The sequence below is a fragment of the Stegodyphus dumicola genome, chromosome 1, assembly GCF_044657685.1.
Source record: "Stegodyphus dumicola isolate Sdum_Otavi_A_Nest chromosome 1, ASM4465768v1".
Lineage (NCBI taxonomy): Eukaryota > Metazoa > Arthropoda > Arachnida > Araneae > Eresidae > Stegodyphus > Stegodyphus dumicola.
The window spans coordinates 243,416,007-243,422,107 of NC_140768.1; positions in this window are offsets into that span (position 1 = coordinate 243,416,007).

Sequence of the window (6,101 nt, forward strand, 5' to 3'; positions counted from 1 at the left end):
ATTCTCACAGCTTAATACAGAGAAAGATTCCTTTTTATTCACATCATCCTTTTTTTCCACCCAATCAGGGCTTGGCTGTTATGATAAATGAACTTCACTCTCTTTCTTCACGCTCATTTCTTGTGTCACAACATCGCATTATAGCGGGGAATTGTGATGCACCAAATCCGTTATAGGGATCGCTATTTGAAAATAACAAAAGTTTAAGTGTGCAAGAATTTGCTTCTTCACATGATCTTATTAGAAGAGTTCAAGTGCCCTGACAGTTATCTAACCTTTTTACGTTCAAGAGCCCAAGAGTGGATAGATCTTCCATTTTGTAACAGTGCCTCCGCTTGCTATTGTCAAGACTGGCAAGTTAGTGAAGATCTGATAAGTGATCATCATATTATTACTTTTACTTCTGGCAACACTATCTTTTCATAGGCTAAACGTCATTTTAAAACAATCTATGCAAATCATACAAAGTTCTTCAAAACGATTATCGTGGCAGTCTTATTGCTCACAAGTAACTGAAAAATTCTGTATGGTCTTTAATATAGCTACTGACAAAGTATTGTGACCCTGTTCAATTCCAGTTAACCGTCGGGTATATCATAATCTAACGTTCCCGAATTTCTCCTGGATAATATTTTTGAGGATGATGTGGTAGAGAAGAATTTATCTGAATTTTGATTTTCATAATTGAAAAGCTACGGTGATTGATTCTTCTTTTCCTACTCATTATGAATTACATTATGTCATTAAAACTTTGAGCATTAAGAAGGCACCTGGTCTAGATGGACTGGATAATCAGTTAGTCAAACTTCTTTTTCAGAATTCCTCAGCTGTGATCAAAGCATTTATTAATACCTGTTGGCGACTTCGGTATTTTCCACCGGAAACTTAAGACTTCTTCTTCAAGAAGCACTGTTCTTGAAGAAGGGCAAGGATCCATCTCTACCTATTTCTTATCGGCCAATATGCATGCTACCAGCTTTTCGTAAATTACTTGAAAAACAATTTTTCTCTGTCTTAGACATTTTCTGTCAGAAAATAACCTACTCTATGAAATGTTTCACTAGAAACAAACCAACGGAACATGCTTTAAAAGAATTGACAGATATCATAACTTTTAATCGAAGTCATGACCTACATACTTTAATAATAAGCATTAGACATTCAAGGGGAGCTTTCGACAGGCTATTATGGCCGCATGTCTATGACACGCTGGTCACCATGGGTTGTCTAGTTCTTCTGATAGAACTTATAAAGTATTTTCTCTCTCCTTCAAGCATACTTTCGTGATGTAACGGTAGCACACCCGGCTCTTATTTGAGAGGTCCGTGTTAGAGCCTCTGCTAGGGCATTGCTTGTTTTTCATGTCTCCTTCAAAATAACCTAATGCTCTACAAATGGCGCTCGAACTAAAACGTGGTTGACAATAATTCATTACTACCAGGATTTGGCGACTGAGTCCCCAAATTCTCAGTCTTCCTTTAAAAGGGGGAATATATAAGATGTTTTCTCCTTCCTTCAAGCAAGCCTTCTTAGTGTAACGGCAGCACATTCGGCGCGTATTCGAAGGGTCCATGTTTGAGTCCCGTCGAGGGCCGTTGCTAACTTTTCACATCTCCTGCTTCAAAATGTCCATAGTAGTGCCCGAACTAAAAGGCGGGAAACAATAATTCATCACCACCAGGATTTGGCGATTGGATCCCCTAATCCGTAGTCGCCGTTTAAAATGAGAATTCTATAAGGTATTTTCTGCATCCTTTCAGCATGCCTTCGTAGTGTAACGGTAGCACACTCGGCACGTATTCGAGAGGTCCAGACTCGAGTCACAGCGAGGGCATTGAAAAGCTTTCACATCTCCTTCTTCAAAATAACCTGTGACTCTATAAACTCATTAACGGTTATTTGACTGACAGAAAAGAGCAGATCACAGATAATAATAGAGTGGTTATTCAACTTGTCACACAGGACTGCCCCAAGGATCTTGTTTATGTCCGACTTTTTAAAATCTCATAGCGAACTCTCTCTTTAATGTAGAAGGTATTTCCAGCCTTCCTAGAGTGGCTTCTTCGCGTAGTGGTTCTGCACGCTGCGCCGGTATTCCAGAGGTCTGTGGTTCGATTCCTGGCGGAAGGCGGTTGCTAATTTTTCATCTTGCATGCTTACAAAAAATACCTAATGTCTCTACAAATGGATTTGATATTCTCCCAGATATAAGAATCATAGCGTACGCGGATGATTTCCTTAATACAGTCATGGATAGACATAATATTGAAAGCAAGACTCAGAACTGCTGAGACATTTTTCAAAACTTGGCTTTTTCCCATAAAATAAAAATTTCTCCAACATAAATCAAAGCAATAATAATAAGTCGACACCAATAATAAAGCAATAATAATAGTTTTTTTTAAAGAGAAATTTTAGTCTTAAAATTTCAGAACAATCATTAAGGTTTACAAAAAACCTTCAATTTCTAAGAGCAATCATTATTACTACACTTTCTTGGATCCCACACATAAGCGCTTCAAAGGAAAAGAAAGATCAAGAATTCATTGCGCAGGGTCACTGGACTTATCTGCGAATCTCAGTAATTCTGAGAATAATACCATATGCAGCATCAGTTTGGGGCTATAATTTTAAGCAAGGAGCCACGAAACTTCTAAAATCAATGCAGCGTTCTCATCTATTAAAATTACCAAAGTATATAGAACAACGTTAACAGAGACCTTGCAAATAATCACTGGAATTACTCTATTATCACTAGTAACTGAGAGAGAAGCTGTTATTATAGCAAAACTTCCAAAGCTACGACGCCCACATTAACTGTGGGAACATTGCTTTAATACTAAAGACTTTAAATTGCATCAAACAATAAATATTTGTAAATCTTCGTTTGATACACCGAGGAAAAAGTATCTACGAAATTCGCGTTCTCCTGAAATGGATTTGGAAATTGACATTGATGGCTCAAAAGTGGATACAGGTACTAGTACGGGTCTTCGTCTTCTTCGACATCAAGGTGTTCTATTCATCTGGAGTTGCATATTTTTAAGTAACACGGTGTTTTAAGCAGAGCTGGCGGCATTAAGAAATGCTTTACGTCTTCCACGAAGTTACCAATATGGATTGAAAGATTCCAATATTTACCGACTGGTCCTCCAGTATGGAAGCTATAGGTGACCTCTTTCGAGGAACCCTTTGATTCATGAAATTCGAAAGGAAGCAGCTACGGCGCAGAAAAGGCACGAAGGTCTATTGTATCTTTCATCACTGAAAACATAAACGTGGAAACTGCTCCTAAAGCATTGTCAGGAATTCTAGAAGTTGGGAACCACAGGCAGGTAGGTAGGTAGGTAGGTAGGTTACGGAGGACTGGAACGCCTGGTGTCTAACAGGGGTAAACAGGCATGTGTTCCAAACCCTCCTCTAACTACGGCAAAAGCTTCCTGGAACCACACGAGGCTTCACCAGGAGATTATTGAGGTTGTCAAAGGGAAGTACATGGCCTTACAAGGGCATTAGTAGGATTGTATTACAGTTTGAAGAGGAAAGCTGTGGTGTTACAGATAGTAGGTAGTTAAACTAAAAATACTTGGATAATAAGACGCATTTAAAAAAAAACATAAAAATGCATAGGCAACAATACACAAAGCACAATGCGTAAAATGCATAAACAGAGAGCACAAAAAACAGGTACATACACATAGTCACTTAAGGCACAAAAAGATAAATGGAGTACATGAAGTCACATGAAAGCTGGAGCACAATGTTAGTGTAAGGCAGTTCTGTTGGATATAAATACAAGTACATCTTGAATGATGAATGATGAGTTCATGAATACTCATGTGTGCAGAAGAAGAGTGCGGTTAGATTGCTAAGGCGTTGATTATTGTAGCATCGCTAAGAACATAGATAAAAACACTGATAAAAGGCTCGAGGATGTTGTAGCAGTGCCCCAGCAATGTGTGCACCGTGAGGCACACAAGCGTTCACTAACACTGCGTAAGAAGATGTTGTTCACATGCTGTTGAAGGGATTACACACGTATCATTATGGAGGCATAACACATCTCTCTAAGGAGATGCCACATATTTGCGAATTGTTAGTATTGCCACTTTAGATTGTGGGCAGGGGAGCTTAAACACACAGTTGTGGTGAAGCCCAGATATTGTAAAATTCACTGGACTAGTCTTAGAGCTTATCGTCAGTACACCATAGCGTCATTTTAGCACGGTAGGCAAAGGTCTGTGCCCAATGCCGCGATGGTATTCATGATGCTGGAGATTGAATTAACCGCTCCTTTATGCGTTATAAGGAACCGGTGATAGGCGTTCCTATTATTTGTAGGTAGCGGAAGATGGTGTGCAGCCGTCAAGGGACATTCAAATACGTAATGGTCTGGTGACCCTTCTGATCCACAGACACAGATATCTGTATTTGAGATGCCGTGGCGATTGTAATAGCTGGGAAACGGGCCGTGACCCGTGATGAAGTAGGTGAGAGGTGCTACGGCAAAGAGTCGATCGGCGGAAACTTTCGGGAGGTAGGTGAAAGTCCGTCTGCCTGTCTCTCATTCGGTCCACTCACGTTGCCATTGGTGCATTCCTTGCTCTCGTAGGAGGCCCTTTAGATAAGAGCAGGGCGCAGGTACGGTGATGGGTTGGGCTGTCGGGTTGGAAATTGCATCTTTGGCCAACGTGTCAGCAGCCTCGTTGCCCTCATTATTCGCATGGGCTTTAACCCAGACTAGATTGAAATGGTAATGAGGGTGTTGCATAAGGAGATGTTGGAGACTGAGTATGAGAGGTGAGACATGATGATGGTTCTCAAGTGCAAGTAAAGTTGAAAGGCTATCGGTATAGATATTTGCTCGTGGGATCTGGCAATCTATGAGATGTTGCACTGCTGCCGTAATTCCCAGTACTTCCGCCTGGAAGATGCTATTGTGAGTGCGAAGTTGTCCTTGCCAGTCGTGTACAGTTTTGCCATTCTCATAGTGCACAAAAGCACTGCCTACACCATTCTCCTGCTTTGAACCGTCTGTGTAGATCTGGTTCCCATTCCGTGGTGCGTGTGTCGAGGTGTGAGTCTGTTGCTTGTCAATTTTGATGTGGGTTCCACTTCCTCTGAGAGCTGGATGAGTATGGGTAGAAGTGGAGGGACGTTCGAACTGGACTGGACTGTAGCTGGTATTTGCGAAAGTTGCATCTTTGCGTAGGTGGATCAATTTAGTAAAAGTTGCCTCCATCTCTGCTTTTATATGGAGTGGTAATATGCCAGCTAGAACTGTTGCTGCACTGGTGGCGGTTGTGCGGTAGGCTTTGCTTAATTGCAGGGCGAAGGGGCGTTGTAGCGTTGTAAGTTGCCTGATCTTGCGAGTACCCATTGGCTGCGCCCAGATCACTGCAGCGTATAAAGCTATTTTTTCTACAACTGTGAGGTATAGCACTTTTTGGATGTGGGGGTTTTGGCACCAGTTGCGACCTTGAAATTGTCTTGCTATGCGGGCGATAATTGACGTCTTGTTTCTGGTTTCCATGATATGCGGAATCCAAGTGAGACCTTGGTCCCATACTACCCCTAAATACTTGAGATTCCGCGCAATTTTGATGTTTCGGCCTAGGAGTTTTATGCATGGACGACGAGTTGGATTGGTACCTCGTCTGGGAATTATTGCTGACGATTTTTCTATGGAGATCGTGAGCTTTAATTTGTTGCATGCGGTGGTAAATAAGGTGCAGGTCTCTGTGCTGTTGCGTTCCAGTTCCTTCCTGGTGCGTCCTCTTACGAGCAGGGCTACGTCGTCTGCATAAGCAGTGATGTTTGTATGCTGTGGCCAGTTGGTTTCAAGGACTGAATTGAAGGTGAGGTTCCAGAGTGTCGGTCTCGCACAGGACCCCTGCGGACAACCTTTTTCTTGTAACTTGGATGTCGTACCGTCGTTATTTACAAGCTGAATATGGCGGTCGTGGAGGTAGCTGTTGAAGATGTTGAATAGGTTGGAGGGGCAGTGTGCTCCTCTGAGGGCCTGGTTAATTGCTGGCCACCAGAGGGTGTCGAATGCACTCTTTAGGTCTATAGAAATGAAGGCTGTGTGCATGTCGCTG